At 45.4% G+C, this 18876-nt stretch overlaps 1 long non-coding RNA gene across 1 annotated transcript; it reads right to left on the bottom strand.

Annotated features, from left to right (window-relative positions):
- Positions 1 to 12812: 12812 nt before the first annotated feature.
- Positions 12813 to 18654, bottom strand: LOC122427290. Its single transcript, XR_006265382.1, has 3 exons — positions 18623 to 18654; positions 17268 to 17367; positions 12813 to 12871 (listed from the first exon to the last, which is right to left on the bottom strand). It is a non-coding gene; the product is annotated as an uncharacterized LOC122427290 (long non-coding RNA).
- Positions 18655 to 18876: the final 222 nt, after the last annotated feature.

Consider the following 18876-nt stretch of genomic DNA (forward strand, 5'->3'; position numbering starts at 1 on the left):
CTACCACACAATTGCATTCATCTCGCAATATCAATAACCTCAGATATGCAGATGACACCACCCTTATGGCAGTAAGCAAAGAGGAACTGAAGAGCCTCTTGATGAAAGTGAAAGAGGAGAGTGAAAAAGCTGACTTAAAACTCAGCATTCAAAAAACTAAGATCATGGCATCCCATCCCATCACTTCATGGCAAATAGATGGGGAAACAATGGAAACAGTGACAGACTTTATTTTCTTGGGCTCCAAACCACCACAGATGGTGATTGCAGCCATGAAATTAAAAGACGCTTACTCCTTGGAAGGAAAGTTATGACCAACCTAGACATCATATTAAAAAGCAGAGACATTACTTTGCCAACAAAGGTCCGTCTAGTCAAGGCTATGGTTTTTCCAGTAATCATCTATGGATGTGAGAGTTGAACCATGAAGAAAGCTGAGGGCCGAAGAATTGATGCTTTTGAACTGTGGTGTTGGAGACGACTCTTGAGAGTCCCTTGGACTGCAAGGAGATCCAACCAGTCAATCCTAAAGGAAATCAGTCCTGAATATTCATTGGAAGGACTGATGCTGAAGCTGAAGCTCCAATACTTTGGCCACCTGATGTGAAGAGCTGATTCACTGGAAAAGACCCTGATGCTGGGAAAGATTGAAGACAGGAGGAGAGGGGGACACCAGAGGATGAGATGGTTGGATGGTGTTACCGACTCGATGGACATGAGTTTGAGCAGGCTTTGGGAGTTGGTGATGAACAGGGAAGCCTGGTCTGCTGCAGTCCATGGGGTCTCAAAGAGTCAGACACGACTAAGTGACTGAACTAAATTCCCTGCTAGGGGGCTTCCCTTGGTGGCTCAGATGGTAAAGAATCTGTCTGTAATGCAGGAGACCCAGGTTCAATCCCTGGGTCGGAAAGATCCCCTGGAGAAGGGAATGGCTACCTACTCCAGTATTCTTGCCTGGAGAATTCCACGGACAGAGGAGCCTGGTGGGCTATACTCCATGGGGTTGCTAAGAGTCAGACATGACTGAGCAACTAAGACTTTCACGCCCTCCCTGCTGGGAGTTGTTAATCCCTTACCACTGACAGGCACACCACAGTTGGTTCTCCTGTGCACCCCGTGTCAGGTCAGGCCCAGGCTATGCTTCTGGGGACATGTCTTGTGTAAGGAATATTCCTATGGTGGCTGATTTCAAGCTACCAATATGAGGCTACTGACCCTGACTATGAAGTTGGGAAAAGGTGTGCTCAATCGGTTCTCAGAAGCTGGTAAGCACTGGCTCCAGCTCACCACTGAACCAGAAATTTCTTTAGCTTGGGGTGAAGCAACACAGATAACCAAGTCCGAGGTAGGTTGATCAGATCCTTTCTTGGCCCTGGGTCCTCCCAAATGTAAACCTGCAACCACTTGCCTCTTTTCCAGTTCCCTTCCCTCAAAAGACCAAGAGGCAATAGTACTTCATTTCCCCAGCCTGCCCTCCTTCCTTGCTGCCTGGCAAGCAAGTTCATAGGACATGTTTTTTTATTTGTTTGTTTGTTAAAGATTTCTGTGTTGTTTCAAGATATTTAAGAGGAAAATAGAAATCTTGCAAAGTCTTCCTCATCTTGAGGGGCACTGGAAGCCTTCTCAGATCATTCAGGACTGGCTGTGGACCTCTCCTGAGAGCCAGCCCTGCTGGCTGGCTCCCTGCCAGAATGGGGATTCCCAGCACTTCGGAAGGGTTCTGTCTGAGATAACCCCCTGTTGGCCTTTCTAGATGAGGAAAGAACTTCCCTAATAGCCTTCCTAGATGCCACTGCTATTTCGTCCACTGTGAACTCAAATCCCTCCTGAAGACTTGGCCCTGTTGGCTCACACAGGGCACCTCCTGGAGGGCTGCACATCTCCCTGTCAGTTCATGGTTAATCTCCAGACTCCTTCCCAGGCTGGCCCTGCCCTCAGAGATGTTGGTTTCTTGACCTTCTCATGAGTTAAGCATCAGGGGGCAGGCTGGGCAGGAACCATTGTGCACAGCAAAAAGTGATGGGCAAACTCAAGGGACCCTAGAGGGGGCTGCCCTGGCCATGTTCCGTTTGAGAGTTGCCATAGTAGAACCCAGGCCCAGTTGCCAGCTTTTCACATTTTCCCAAAAAGCCAGCACAAATCCAAACCTTTTAAGTAGTTTTTAGAAAATTAGTTTATTTTTGGCTGCCCTGGGTCTTCGTTGCTTTGCTCAGGCTTTCTCTAGCTGTGGCCAGTGGGGGCTACTCTTCTTTGTGGTGCACAGGCTTCTCATTGCGGTGGCTTCTCTTGTTGCAGAGCACGGGCTATGGGTGCATGGGCTTCAGCTGTTGCGGCACACGGGTTCTGTAGTTCTGGCACAGTCTCAGTTGTGTGGCTCTCGGGCTCTGGAACGTGGGCTCAGTAGTTGTGGCACATGGGCTTAGTTGCTCTGCAGCATGAGGAATCTTCCCAGACCAGGGATCGAACCCACATCCCCTGCATTGGCAGGCGAATTCTTGCCTACTGTGCCACCAGGGAATTCTGCAAATCCAGATTTTTCTTATATTAAACCTTATAATGTTGCAACTAGTGTATAAAAATTTTTCACGAGCCACTATGACAATCTATGGGGTGGGATGGGGTGGGAGGTGGGAGGGAGGTTCAAGAGGGAGGGGACATATGTACACCTATGTACATATGATTCATACTGATGTATGGTAGAAACCAACACAATATTGTAAAGCAAATTATCCTTCAATTAAAAATAAATAAATCTTAAAAAAATTTGCATGAGCCAAACTTGACATCCCTGATTGGATCTTGGCCTGCAGGCTGCTGATCATGCCATCTGATTCTAAGCTCATTCCTGAGCCTTTCTTACATCGCTCTTCCAGAAGTTTCTTGTCTGCTCCAGCTTTCTTCTCTCTGAGTATTCCTAGATCAGCCAGGCTTGTTTTTCCCAAGCCTGGGGTCCTGAGTGGAGGTAAAAGCAGTGGTTGCTAAGTCCTCTGTCCAGAGGGAACCGGGGTGGTGGGCTGGTGGGTTGTCCACCTGGTAGAAGAATAACACAGGTAAGGCAGGGCTGTGGCAGGGGACCTGGTGTCCAGGTGAGCTGATCGGCAGGCCCTGGCTGCAAGTGCTGCTGCCTGGTGTGGTCCCTACGCTGAAGGAGGGGGTCCTGGAAGAGTATAGGGTCAGGGAACTAGGCCAGTGGAGGGGAACCTAAGCTCCCAGAAATGTGAGCGCTTTCCCTTGCTGCTCAGCTGGGTCTGTGAAATGCAAAGAGGCAGAGAGAGGCAGGGCCGCTAAGCTCAGAAAGTGACAAATCCTGAAGGTGTGTGTTTGCACGCGTGTGCTCATGCTCAGGGTGGGCTCAGAGGCATGGCCAGGCCAGCACCTGGAATCCCCTCTTTCCCAAACCCAGACAGTTTCTTGAGAGGTGGTTCTTTCAAAACCAATGGACAGTTACATCTGCTTTCCCAGCTTTGTGCACAAAGTAAGGTCATATTCCTTTTAAAATGACCCAGCAATCCCACTCCTGGGCATACACACCGAGGAAACCAGATCTGAAAGAGAGACTATGCACCGCAATGTTCATCACAGCACTGTTTATAATAGCCAGGACATGGAAGCAACTTAGATGCCCATCAGCAGACAAATGGATAAGGAAGCTATGGTACATATACACAATGGAATATTACTCAGCCATTAAAAAGAACACATTTGAATCAGTTCTAATGAGATGGATGAAACTGGAGCCCATCATACAGAATGAAGTAAGCCAGAAAGATAAAGACCAATACAGTATACTAATGCATATATATGGAATTTAAAAAGATGGTAATGATAACCCTATATGCAAAACAGAAGAAGAGACACAGATGTACAGAACAGACTTTTGGACTCTGTGGGAAAAGCGAGGGTGGGATGTTCTGAGAGAATAGCATTGAAACAAGTATACTATCAAGGGTGAAACAGATCACCAGCCCAGGTTGGATGCATGAGACAAGTGCTCAGGGCTGGTGGGTGCACTGGGAAAACCCAGAGGGATGGGATGGGGAGGGAGGTGGGAGGGGGGATTGGGATGGGGAACACATGTAAATCCATGGCTGATTCATGTCAATGTATGGCAAAACCCACTACAATATTGTAAAGTAGTTGAAAATTACTTTAATAAATGAATGAAATAAATAAATGAATAAATGAAATAAATGAAAAAAAATGAATAAAAATAAATGAATGAATAAATAAAATAAAATGAAATAAAAATAAATATAAAAATAAATGAAAATAAATGATAAAATAAAAATAATAAAATAAATAAAATAATATAATAAATATATGAATAATATATTAATAAATATAGATAATGAAAATAATAAAATAAATGAATAAAATAATAATGAAATAAAATAAATAAAAATAATAAATGAAATGAAATAATAAAATAAAATAAATGAAAAATAAAGTGAAATGAATGAAATAAATAAAATAAATGAATAATAAAATAAATGAAAAAATAAAATAAAATGAAATGAAATAATAAGTAATAATATTAATAATAAAATAAGTGAATAAATGAAATAAAAATAAATGAAAAAAAAAGTACGTTAAATGTCTGACACCCATTCCTAGGATACCTGAGCACTTTCTCTCCTGAAAACTCTGAAACAGGGTTTCACTAACTGTTGAACAGACTCAGGGGCCAAGTTCATGGGCCCTCAGAGTATAGGTGATGTGGCTTCACCGACAGCTGCTAAGTGCCCATGACCCCTGTCCTCTGGGCCACGGGCATCCTTAGGTTGGGGTGTGTCCACACGGGATCATCAGACGGTTATGGAATCACGTCCTCTGGCCCTGGTGGATATCGCTCCAGCTGCTTAGCCATGGAAGGGTGAGGGTGCCCATGAGGGCAAGTCCTTTTCAATCCCCAGGAGGAGCACGGACAGGCCTTGGGGGCAGGGGGTGCTTTGGCTCCTGAGTGGCTCCCAGAGCAGGTTTTGAACACTGTCCCTCACAGGGAAGCCTCTGCCAAGACTCTCCCACCTCCGCCCCCAACCTTGGTGATTCCCAAACAAGGAGGCCTCATATTTGTTGGGCAGTTTCTCCTGCCACCCACTATCCCATATCCACCCTCTCCACCACAGCCACCTTCTCCACCTCCCCTCTTCCTAATTAGTCCTCAGACCTAGTTGGCAGGGCTTCTGAATCCTTCGTCTTCTTTGTCTGAATTCTTCCCTCTTTTCCCAGAGTTCTCTGCCAGAATGGTTAGCATCTAAAAAAAAAACAAACAAACTGGTTCTTCCTTTCCTGGTGGCTGATCTGATTCTATCTTCATACTTCTGGGGGGCTGAGGGGAAACACTGGCATTCCATTCTTTGAGTGTTGTAAAAAGATTAAGTTTCATATTAAACTGGCCTGACCATGGATTCCATCTTTGAAGTCAGGTGGTCCAAGCAGTTCTGCCCTAGGTTCTGCCCTATTAAGACAGAGAAAGAGCCCATTGGGAGGTCCCTTCCTTCCTGCTGCTGTAGTTCTGGCCCTTCCTTGGGAGCTTGAGATGTGGCCTCCTCTCTTATCCGCAGCTAGGTACATGCTGGGCACATCCACATGCCGGGCAGTGGATACCCGGCATGACCACTGTGCCTTGGTGGCCCCGTTAGCAAAGAACAGTGTTGTAACAGTTTTGGTGTAGAGTTCCTCGGTGCAGAGAAAGACTTGCTCCCTTCACAGCGCCCTCCGCTAGGCCAGGTTGGCCTGGCTCCTAGACGCCATGAATCCCTGTGCCTCACTCCCCACCCCATCTCTGGGAACTACAGTACCGGAGTTACCTGGCTCTTTAGTGCCTGCAGAGGCATGCGAACACATATACACAGAGGCACATGCATACACTCAAACATACTAGGCATGCCCCCCCCTCTACATTCACATGCACACTCACACTCATACATGCATGCACACTCATAAACATGTCTATACAATGTTCACACAGGTGATTTAGGCTGGTCAAGTGCCTTCCCCAGTGCCAGAGGTGTGATTGGTCCCCTCCCCTGTGGAATCACGTGTAACCCAGAAGGGATGTCTGCCAAGTCAGCAGAGTTCCTTCATCAGAAGACAAGGGAGGAAGGGATGATGGACAGACAAAAAACAACTGACATCTATGGCTGTATCTTAACAATAGTCTAGAAGCCTGAATCCCAATCTAGACCTGGCACTTTGAGGAGACTTGTAGCCACTTGTTTAGTTTCATCCAAGTAGGTTTTAACCTTTGATGTGGTATTAACACATATACCAAAGCAGTTGTCACTGTTAATAATTTTAGTCTTTCTCTGGATATGAGAAGATGCAAGAACTTGGGCTCATAAAAATCCTTACCTAAAAATATCTAACTACCTGAAGGCTTGTTCTGTCAGTTTTTTTCAGAGTACAGAGTGTCTCATTCCTGATCTCTGAACTCTGTTTGGGGGATGTTGAAGGTTAGCAGCTGCAGCCGTTCCCGATTTAATCTTTGCAGAAGCAGATGGCAAGTGTTAGTTTTCAATCAGTAGGGTTCTGTCATGGCCATAAATTTGACCATGGTTTGGGTAATGCATTTTATGTTCATTTTGTCCCATGGTGCTAGGAATGTTCATTCCCAGGTCTGATGAAGATTTTGCCAAGGGGCCACTCGATATGCTATTATTGGACTAGGACTTGTTAGCAGTACCCCAAAATCTCTGGACCACCTGTCTTACCAGTCTCTTAAGGTCCAGGAAAATATTCCCTCTTGTTGCTTCTTCCCATATCTATAGTTATACTATTACAATCATTGATTTTGTATGGGACTATAGATTATCATTTTATTAGAGCCTCAGTCACATATTTGGTAATGTAAGAAACAATAATTTTGTAAAACAGGCAAAAAAAAAAAAAAAAGAAATAGTATAGCTAACAGTATTAGTAAGGTCATACCATAAGTATGACTTTAAGATCTTTCATTAGGTGCAGCCTAGTATATCCCCAGTTTGTCTGGCTTAGTCTGTTTCATACTAGTCCTTATCTTTAAGGGAAATTGTATACACTGGCATTGTTTACAAGGCATTTGTACCAATTTTCTAATGTTACTAGATTAGTTATCCTTGGTATAGTTTTGAATGTTCCTTTAAATTTAAATGATCATACCCCAGTGTTAATCTCCTGGTTGTAGATCATGGAGTATCTGATCTTACCCCAAAAGTGAGACTTTAGAAACAAACTTAGAATGTTCCTTTAATAATTTAATTAAATCTTGTAACAGTATAACATAACAGCAAGGAATTATTGAGAACTGAGTCTTACTAACACAGAGTTTAATTAATAAAACTAGAATTTAATATTCAGTGAAACACATTTTCTTTCCTAAAATTATCCCACTTTTTTTTTTATCAAACACAGCCAAGGCTAATTTGTTTTTAAAATCAGTTCAGTTCAGTTCAGTCACTCAGTCATGTCTGACTCTTTGCACACCATGAATCACAGCACTCCAGGCCTCCCTGTCCATCACCAACTCCCAGAGTTTACTCAGACTCATGTCCATCGAGTCAGTGATGCCATCCAGCCATCTCATCCTCTGTCATCCCCTTCTCCTCCTGCCCCCAATCCCTCCCAGCATCAGGGTCTTTTCCAATGAGTCAACTCTTTGCATGAGGTAGCCAAAGTATTGGAGTTTCAGCTTCAGCATCAGTCCTTCAGGGCTTCCCTGGTGGCTTAGAGGGTAAAGCGTCTGCCCGCAATGCAGGAGACCTGGGTTCAATCCTTGAGTCAGGAAGATTCCCTGGAGAAGGAAATGGCAACCCACTCCAGTACTCTTGTTTGGAAAATCCCATGGACGGAGGAGCCTGGGAGGCTGCAATCCATGGGGTCGCAAAGAGTCGGACATGACTGAGTGACTTCACTTTCCTTTATCAGTCCTTCCAATGAACACCCAGGACTGATCTCGTTTAGGATGGACTGGTTGGATCTCCTTGCAGTCCAAGGGACTCTCAAGAGTCTTTTCCAACACCACAGCTCAAAAGCATCAATTCTTCGGTGCTCAGCTTTCTTTATAGTCCAACTCTTACATCCATACATGACCACTAGAAAAACCATAGCCTTGACTAGACGGACCTTTGTTGGCAAAGTAATGTCTCTGCTTTTTAATATGCTAGCTATGTTGGTCATAACTTTCCTTTCAAGGAGTAAGCGTCTCTTAATTTCATGGCTGCAATCACCATCTGCAGTGATTTTGGAGCCCAGAAAAATAAAGTCAGTCACTGTTTCCACTGTTTCCCTATCTATTTGCCATGAAGTGATGGGACGGGATGCCATGATCTTAGTTTTGTGAATGTTGAGCTTTAAGCCAACTTTTTCATTCTCCTCTTTCACTTTCATCAAGAGGCTCTTCAGTTCCTCTTTGCTTACTGCCATAAGGGTGGTCTCATCTGCACATCTGAGGTTATTGATATTTCTCCCGGCAATCTTGATACCAGCTTGTGCTTCTTCCAGCCCAGCATTTCTCATGATGTAATCTGCATATAAGGTAAATAAGTAGGGTGACAGTATACAGCCTTGACGTACTCCTTTTCCTATTTGGAACCAGTCTGTTGTTCCGTGTCCAGTTCTAAATGTTGCTTCTTGATCTGCATACAGGTTTCTCAAGAGGCAGGTCAGGTGGTCTGGTATTCCCATCTCTTGAAGAATTTTCCACAGTTTATTGTGATCCACACAGTCAAAGGCTTTGGCATAGTCAATAAAGCAGAAATAGATGTTTTTCTGGAACTCTCTTGCATTTTCGATGACCCAGCAGATGTTGGCAATTTGATCTCTGCTTCCTCTGCCTTTTCTAAAACCAGTTTGAACATCTGGAAGTTCATGGTTCATGTATTGCTGAAACCTGGCTTGGAGAATTTTGAGCATTACTTTACTAGCATGTGAGATGAGTGCAACTGTGCGGTAGTTTGAGCATTCTTTGGTATTGGTCTTCTTTGGGATTGGAATGAAAACTGACCCTTTCCAGTCCTGTGGCCACTGCTGAGTTTTCCAAATTTGCTGGCATATTGAGTGCAGCGCTTTTACAGCATCATGCATCTTTTAGGATTTGTAATAGCTTAATTGGAATTCCATCACCTCCACTAGCTTTGTTCGTAGTGATGCTTTCTAAGGCCCATTTGACTTCACATTCCAAGATGTCTGGCTCTAGGTGAGTGATCACACCATTGTGATTATCTGAGTTGTGAAGATCTTTTTTGTACAGTTCTTCTTTGTATTCTTGCCACCTCTTCTTAATATCTTCTGCTTCTGTTAGGTCCATACCATTTCTGTCCTTTATCGAACCCATCTTTGCATGGAATGTTCCCTTGGTATCTCTAATTTTCTTGAAGAGATCTCTAGTCTTTCCCACTCAGTTGTTTTCTTCTATTTTTCTTTGCAATGATCGCTGAGGAAGGCTTTCTTATGTCTCCTTGCTATTCTTTGGAACTCTGCGTTCAAATGGGAGTATCTTTCCTTTTCTCCTTTGCTTTTCATTTTTAAAATAAGTTTGGTCTATTGACTGCATAGGCTCTTCTATGCTGATTCTGGTATAATTCCTCAGAAAGAGTCTCAAACTAAATTCCCAAGGGCAAGAAAGCCATGTGAAAGGCCTGCCATCAGATTTGTCTAGGTGGATTTCTCTGTTTTAGAAAGAACCCTTTTTAGAGGTTTTCAAAATATTTCGAGACTCCTGTACATATCAGGAGACAATCTTTTTTTATTTAGCTGATAACCAAAATAACAAAAAATTTTAAAGCAAGCATAAATTACTTAAAGGCAAAGAAATTCATGCAGCCTGCTATCAAAAACAGCATCCCGAGAGAACTTTGTTCTCTCAACAGAGAGAAAGCCAAATTTAAGTCTGGTACCAGCTTACTATTAATCACAAAATTTATTTACCTAATTAAATTCAATCTAGTCCTAATTAATCTTAGAAAGTCCTGACCACATACAAAAGTCTTTTCCCAATGCTCCTTTTGTACAAACCTTTTATCACTTTCTGGATCTATATTAACTTGTCCTATTTTCCCCCCTCCATATACAGTCGGCTCTAGAACAAAATTATTCTCATTTCCTTTGTCAGGTGAGTGTATGCTCCTTGGTTCTTTGTTTCGTCACAACAAAAATTTGGAGTGACGGATATTAAAGCCCCCTGTCACAGCTCTCGGGTCTTGGACAGACAGTGCTATAGCTCTCAAGTCTCGACTGGACCATGTTATAGCTCTTAAATAAATCAGTGTTACAGCTTTATTTTATTTAGATAATAGCAGGAAAATCCATCTTCAAGGCGTGAGGACACATTGATCCAAAGACGTGAAGAGAAGAGCACCCCATCGCGCGGGGGCGGGGGGGGGGGTGTGGGGGTGGGGGAGAGAGAGAGGGAGAGAGCGAGCGTACGCACGCGTGGGAGAGAGAGAGGGAGAGAACCCTTTGGCTCCTCTTTTTATATGTTTTTTCCTTCCCCCTGGGCCTGTTTTATGCAAATTGGGCTTAGGCAGGAGCGCTGTCCTACCTGAAGTCCTCACTCTGGTCCTCGGACCTTCCTTTGACCTTCCTCTGCTCTATTTTCGCGGGCTTTTCCCTTCCGGTCTTTTAGCCACTGCCATTTTGGACTCCTTTTCCCTAGTCTAACTACCTAACATTCCCCCCTCAAGAGATGGGAGGCCCAATTCTTTGGGAATAGGGGCGTCGAGGTCTTTCTGGCTACTTCCTGCTGAACTGGGACTGTGAGGGGTATTGGGCCTCCCCCTCTTGCTAGTCTCAGGCCTCAGAGTTCTCATAGCGGTGTCCATTTTAAGGGTGAGTGATATTTTCCATAGTCGGCTGTAGTTTTGTATCTTTGTTGAACTGGCACCAAGTGTTGTAGCTTGTTGACCTGAGCAGAGACAAGACAGGTTACACAATTGACAGTACATGGAACAATCATCAGCAGCATCAGTATGGTGTAACAAGGACTAGTAGGGGCATTAGCCAGTTTCAAATTTACATCACCAGGATGGCTCAAGTCTCTCCTTGTTCAGAGATCAGAAGATCTATCTCCTGTCTGTTTTGGAGCATTATTTTTGCCAAGCTGTGTTGGCTCTTTAGAGCTATTTTGAGAAATCTTATCCCCAGAGGCCAGATTTTGGGGTTGTTTATTAGAATGGCACTCATTTGTAGTTCTGAATAGGTATCAGAGAGCTCCCAGGGGCTCACAGGTATATTGAGTGTCCTCTTCTGTTTTCTTCCACGGCTGGATTCATGAGTAGTGAATCCAGGAGTCATGTCCTGGTACCTTGACCGCTGTGGGGGTAGAAAGTATTACTGGGTAGGGGCCCTTCCATGTGGGCTGGAGTTGAGCCTTTGGGGACCCATCTTTCCAGACTTTAATTAGGACTTGAGTCCCTGGAGCATACAGTGGTGACTTCTTAGAGTCTTTTGGGTCCTGGTTCATACCCCACAAGCGTATATCCTGTTGGAATTGCCCAGTGGCCATGGTATAAGACTGGAGGGTCTGAACCTCTGGATCTAGGAAGAGGTCATTGACATAAACAAAAGGTCTCCCACACAGCATCTCATAAGGACTAAAACCAACCTGTTCCTTAGGGGCAATACAGGTATGGAGGAGAGCTATTGGTAAAGCTTCCTTCCATCCCAGGGAGGTCTCTTGGGCTATCTTTTTTATCACTGATTTTAAGAATTGGTTGGCTCTTTCTACTTTTCCTGAAGACTGAGGCCTCCAGGCACAATGGAGATAATAAGTAATGCCCAATGCTTTAGAGACTCCTTGGGTGATCTTAGAAGTAAATGATGTCCCATTGTCACTTTGTAATGACCTGGGCAGACCAAACCTTGGAATGATTTCATGGAGCAGTTTTTTTACCACCTCCTCAGCCTTCTCAGTTCAGGTGGGAAAGCCTTCAATCCATCCTGTGAATGTATCTATCATGACTAATAGGTATTCATACCCTTGAGAATCTGGCATCTGGGTGAAGTCCATCTGCCAGTCCTCTCCTGCATAGGTCCCATGTCGTTGGATGGACTGGGCCAGCTGGGGTCTTCGAGCTCCTTGGGGCTTGTTTAATTGGCAAGTGGGACAAGAGGAGACCACTTGTCTTATAGTTGTTTGGAAGCCTGTTCCTCTGAAAGACCTTTCTAGTAATCTTTGGAGGGCCTTTTTTCCTAAATGAGTGGTGGCATGTAAGGAGTTAACCAACTTCCATTGGGGGTTCCCAGGCAGAAAAAAGAGCCCCTCCTTTTGGAACCACCCCATATGATCTTCTTGAAAGCCCTCACTCTTAGCTTTAAGAGTCTCACCTTCAGTATATGAAGGAGTTTCTGGCAAGTTAGTCTGTGGAACTAAGGTGGCAACCCCTATTATGTCATGGTTCTGTAACGCTGCTCTCTTAGCTGCCTGATCGGCTGCTTGGTTCCCTCGTGCCACTTCAGTGCGCTCTTTTTGGTGTCCTTTACAGTGGGAGACTGAAACCTCAGTGGGCAGATGGACTGCTCCAAGAGCCTAAGGATTTGATCACCATATTTGCTTGGGGACCCTCAGGTGGTCAAATGGCCCCTTTCTTTCCAAATAGCTGCATGTGCATGTAGTACCAGAAAGGCATACTTGGAGTCAGTATAAATGGCTATTCTTTTTCCTTTTCCAGCTCTAAAGCTGGAGTCAGGGCTATGAGCTCAGCTAGTTGGGCTGAAGTACCTGGTGGCAGAGGCTTAGCCTCTATGATCTCAAAATCTGAGACTACTGCATATCCGGCTCTTCTTTTTCCATCCAAGACAAAGCTGCTTCTGTCAGTGTACCAGATTTCCTCAGGATTGGTCAGAGGATCTTCTGATAATCCCTCTCGGGGTTTTGTCCAGTGGTCCAAGGTTTCTAGACAGGAGTTAAAGGGGAGAGAGCCCTCAGGGGTAGGCAGGAGGGCAGCTGGGTTAAGAACCTCAGAAGGGGATATAGTGAGGCCTGGATTTTCCATCAGTGTTACTTGATATCTGAGGATTCTTTGATCAGACATCCATAAATGGCCTCTCCCATTTGTTGTTTTACTTGGTGGCTGGTAAAAATAGTTAGTTTGCCCCCAAAGGAGAGTTTTGAAGCATCTTCTATCATGATTACAATAGCTGCAAGATTCCGAAGGCAGGGGGGCCAGCCTTGGGCGGTTGGATCAAGTCTCTTGGATAAGTAAGCTACAGGCTGAGGCTCAGATCCCAACCTTGAGTTAACACTCCTAAGGCTATTCCCTCTCTTTCATGGACATAAACTTGGAATGCTTTTTTTGGATCTGGCAATCTCAAGGCAGGTGCCTGAGTTAAGGCCTGTTTTAGTGTAGCCTCTGCCTTCTTTTGAGGAGTTCCCCACATCAGTGGAATTGAATCATCTCGTCCCTTTAAGCTTTTATGTAAGGGCTGGGCAATTAGACCATAGTTGTGTATCCAGATTCTACAATACCCAGTTAGTCCCAGGAAAGCTCGCAATTGTTTTGGAGTCGTGGGGGAGTGCAACTGGAGGATTCCTTGTACCCGATCAGAGGACAGCCTCCTGGACCCACGTGTAATCTGAACTCCCAGGTAAGTGACCTTTGTCTTGACCATCTGTGCCTTAGCACGGGAGACTTTATATCCCCTTTCTGCCAAAAAGTTTAGAACCTGAATTGCATGTTGTGGGGCATTTTCCTCATCTGGAGAGCAGATTAGTAGATCATCTATGTATTGTAATATTTTCCCATTAGGCCCCAGGTCCAGATCTAGGACATCCCGGCTAAGGGCCTGTCCAAACAAGTGGGGGCTATCTCTGAACCACTGAGGTAATACTGTCCAAGTCATCTGTTGGTGTTTTTCTCCTGGGGCTTCCCACTCAAACACAAAAAGATATTGGGATTCTTTAGCCAGTGGTATGCAAAAAAATGCATCTTTGAGATCCAAGAGTGTAAACCACTTGGCACTGGGTGGGATTTCTCCCAAGATTACATAGGGATTGGGTACTGTGGGATGGAGGGGGACTATAGCTTCATTTATGATCCGGAGATCTTGAACCATTCGCCAGGTTCCATCCTTTTTCTTTACTGAGAGGATTGGTGTGTTACATAGCGAACTGGTGGGGACCAATAGCCCACAAGCAAGGAAGTTATTTATTAAAGGCTGTAGTCCCTCCTGAGCATCTCTTTTGAGAGGATATTGTTTCTGGTTAGGAAACCGAGTGGGATCTCGGAGGACAATGATGACCGGTTCAGCTTGGTGGGCTCATCCAGGAATCCCCTGGTCCCACACCTGGGGGTTAATTTTGTCCTTCCATAGTCTTTGTTCTCTCTCTATTGGAGAAGGTGTAATGGATTCTTCAGTAGTAACCAGAAGCTGTAGGGCCCTAGGGGCTGAAAAGCTTTCCATCACAAGGGTGGTCCCCAGTTTAGTGTGCCGGGGTCCAGCCCCAGCAGGATCCAGGGGGTACCCTCAGGATGAACGGCGTCGGCAAGAGAAAGAGAAGACATGTGAGACTAGCCTTGATAGGGCCAAGTTTGCGAGGGAGAGAGAGAGAGAGAGAGAAATGACCAGAGTCTGGAAGAGTCTGGCAATGATTTATTTTTTACCATAGCTTTTATACCCTAAGTTAGTACATTTCTAAGGGGAAGATAGTTTAACATTACATCAGCTTGTCCTTCACGAAACCAGGGTGTTTTCTGCATACTTCTTTGTTTATGAGGGTCTTGTACATTATCTTCTGGCCTTGGGGCCTATTAACATTTTTGCAGGTCAGGTGAATGTAAACCTATTTTCTGTTTTTATGGTGACCTTAACTGAAAGGTAACAGTGTCATAGGGAAATAGTACAGAGTAGAATTATATTCTTGTTAATACAAAAATTAATCTTTCTGCAAAAGTTGTCAGTTGTGTTTATCTAAGAAGTTTACCCTATACAGACTCTGCGGCTTCAGTGAGGCAGCTTCTGCCTAGTACTCCTGGCTGACAATTAACAACCATCTCATTGTTACCACACTTGGGCTAAGTTCTTATTTCTCTAGATCTTTAACTATATTAACAATGGTTTTTATAACACAACCTTAGCACATTAAAGGCAAAAATATAGCAAGCAAAACACAGCAAGCAAATCACAACCCAATAACCACCTATAGAATATTTTTTCTTATGTTTTCTAATAGGACTCTTTTACCCCTTAAAAGGGCTCTATATCTATTAGGGCTTTTATATAATCAGGTTCTTTATGCTATTTTATGATTAGGATATTATAAGCAATCATGCATATTAGTACCAAGGGCATAAATGCATTTGGCTAACAAACTACCAGCAAAGGAGTTTAAATTAAAACACTCCTTTCACCCTAAATAATCTCATAAAATACCACCACCTGGGAAACTTATTGATTAAATTTCTAAATTGATTCTTATTTGGGAAGAGATCGGGGAAGGCCTTCCTCCCTGTGTCAGAGAAATTAGGGAGTAGTCCATTGAGGCAGGCATCAGAAAGACAGATATCATCTTTAAGGTGAGAGCCGGGGGCAGCTTTTCGAAATCTCTGAAAACCTGATCTGCCTTGCCTGTCAGGCTTTCTCCTCGTGACCTTGTCATGGGTGGGATCCCGTGAGCTGGCCTTTTCGAAAACCCCTGAAAACCTGATCCGCCTTGCCCGTCAGGTTTTCTCCCTTATGGCCTTGTTAGGGGTGGGGTCTCGTGTGTTGGCTCCCGGCATTAGTGAATATGTCTCTTCCCATTAGGGTGAAGAAGGAATTCATAGGGCCTGGACTCCATCTCAGGCCTGTCTGTGCTGATCGTGCGCGGCCACCTCTCCAGTGGACTCTGAACTCTGTGCTTAGCGCCTGTGGGAATGACAATGGAAGGGTAAGACCCCCCTCTGGGCAGGGGAATCTTGAAGAAGAGAAAACAGACACTAATCACCCCTGCCTCCGGACACTATCTATCAGAATGTAAGCACAGGCTTGTCAGTTATTAACTATTTGGAATGTAACTGCGGGCTTATTGATTATTGACTGTTTGAACACATAACACATGAATGATGGGGTTATTGTAGTTGTATTTACCCTTCCTTTGTTTATGTAAGTCTCAAGGGAATTGGGGTAGTGGGTTTGGACACATGGGGTATAAAAGATTTTCACAAATGCTGGTCGGGGTCCTTGGCTAAGAGGAGACTCTGCCTTGGGCCCGCCGGTGTAATAAACTGCACTCCACTATCTGCATTGTCCTTCTGAGTGAGTCTGTTTCCCGGAAAGCGTGGCTATAACAAGGGGAGTAGGACACTCAGGGACCACCAGAAACTGGTGGGAGAATATCTCTCCATCCCAGCAACAAAGAAGTGCTTGGTGAATCTTTTAGTAGTTGCTTTTCCTGTAGCACCCAAAATGGTACAGGTTTGGGAGGAGAAGGCTCCAGAGTAGGAGATCAAGACAGAGTAGGTGGCCCCTGTGTCAACCAAGAAATTCTCGGACCTACCTGCCACATCCAGTTGCACCCTTGGCTCCAGCCCCGTGATGGTTATCCGTGACAGGCGGGCTGGCTGGAGCGGGCTGCTTCAGTCCTCTTGAACCATCGTGAGGGAAGGCTTGGAGCTTGACCTTGAGGCTCTTGGGTCCCGAGGGCAGAGTGCTGCCCAATGTCCCAGTTGATGGCATTTGTGGCAAGCCATTCTAGGGGACTTGTCACGGTTAGGACACTCTTTGGCCCAATGCCCCGCCTGTCTACAGATTAGGCATTTGCCTCGTGCCTTGTCATTCAAGGAATCGGGCTGTGCCATAGGGCTTCCCTGGAGGGCGGCCAGCATCTGGGCATTCCTTGTCTCTTTCTCTCCCTCTCCTGGGCCTTGGCCTCCTTCTCCTGTTCTCTGTTATAAAAGGTATTGGTGGCTGTCTGGATCATCTCATCTGAAGAGGCAGCAGAGTCCTGCTGCTGTAGCTGCTGTAACTTGATTCTGATATCTGATGCACATTGGGACAGGAATTTGTCCTTTAAAATCACCTGTCCCTCGTAAGAGTCTAAGTCCAAATTGGTAAACTTTTGGAGGGCCTCTTTTAGCCTTTCCAGAAAGGCTATGGGGATCTCACTGGGCTCCTGAGTTATTGCTGAGACCCGGGCATAGCTAATTACTTTTTGTTGAGCTGCTTTTAGTCCTGCCTTCACACAGATTAGAAAATGATCCCTTTCCCAGATGTGCTCAGGGTCATTATAATTCCAGTTAGGATCAGAGGAGAAGACTGCAGTTTCCCCTACTGGGTATCTATCACTTGACATGTGAAGCCCTGTTGCATACCTCCAGGCTTCCTTTAAGACCCTAGTATGTTCAGGGTCATCCAGTTATCAAGGATGCATCTCAAAGGCGTCTGCCAGGAAGTGGGTTGGTTATTTCTCATCTGAAAAACAGTCATGACAGGGAGGAAAAGGAAAAGAAAAAAATAGGCTTTTTGAAGCTTATCCTACCCAGTACTGTCGCAACCTGAGAGCCAGGCGTCCCTGGGTCAGGGTGCAGATCCCCAGGCAGGCTGAGGCGTGACAGCCTCCTAGAGATCGAATCCCTGGGCAGGTAGAGGCGTGACGGCCTCCCGAGAATTGGGCCCCTGGGCAGGTCGAAGCATGACAACCTCCTGGGATCCTTGGGACTAGCGGATCCCCGAGCAGGTTGAGGCGTGACAGCCTTTCGAGGACCAGATCCCTAGGCAGGTCAAGGCGTGATGACCTCCTGGGACCCCCAGACTGGAGTTTGGGCATCCCCAAGATCTCCAGTGTGACCAGTGCTAGGTAGGATTAAGGGGTTGGGTATTATACAGTACTTCCCTCCCAAGGCCAGCTCTTTTCTGGTTATCCCTCTAGAAGACTGTAGAGGCAACATTGTGGGCCCAGATGGGGCTGAGGAAAGGAGCATGAAACAGGAGGGAAAGGGGGGCAGAGTACAACCTCTGAAAGAATGACATAGCACAAGGGCATAACGTATACTGATTAAAATCAATTGGGTCCAACATGACAAGCCAAATTCAAGTAAACCTGAATTCCCAATCTATAAGCCAAAAGACACACCCAGAGGTGGCAGAACAGCTCTAAGGTGCTGTCAAAAGACAGAGGAGTGGGTGGTTCCCCAATGACTGGGATGATCCTTCCGCTCATTAGCATATGAATTAACCCTGCTTGCAAAACTTAGTCTGGCCGCAATCCATGACCCAAGCCTTTGCCCTCGGCAATGGCCCACACCCTGAAGCGTGTGCTTCTCGGAATCCTAACAAATCCACCTCTTTTTGGCCCGCTTGGAGTCCTGGGATAGAGCTGAAGGACAGGAGGAAAAAGCAGTGGGAAAAACGTGCCAAGGAATCCCCTTCATAGCCTGCTGGAAAATTTGCTAGATATCTGACCGGTGCTCACAGTTTTCATTGGTCTGATTTTTTTTTGCACAGAGAAGAGTAGGGACAGAAGAACCCCCAACGGCTTGGGTAACAGCTACTGGGGTCCAGCAGATATTGCCTTTGGGATATACCGAAGAGTAGCCTCTCCAGAGTCCCTCAGTTGCACCCACTGCTGCCCGCCTATTTGCGGGGGGTTCAAGGAAATGAGAAATGAGAGATTGTAAAGGAGTTAAGATTTTGTTAGGCATGTCCCTCCAGCCATAGGAGCGAGGACATTAGGAGGTCTTCTGGAATCTGAGGTTGAGCCACGTGGGCTTTCTGCTGAGTTCGTTTTTCGCTGTCCCGGTTTCCAGCACGACAGGCCTTCCCCTGCGCTGGGTTTTCTTCCGGTTCTGCTTCTATCGCGGGAGCTTCGCTGAGTTGGGCTCCTGCTGTGCTTGGCCTCCTCCACGCGGAGGTTGTTTCAGCCAGGTTAAATCCGAGTCACGGCACCATAGATGTCAGGCGGGTGTATGTTCCTCGGTTCTT

Source organism: Cervus canadensis, chromosome 2 (assembly GCF_019320065.1).
Source record: "Cervus canadensis isolate Bull #8, Minnesota chromosome 2, ASM1932006v1, whole genome shotgun sequence".
NCBI lineage: Eukaryota > Metazoa > Chordata > Mammalia > Artiodactyla > Cervidae > Cervus > Cervus canadensis.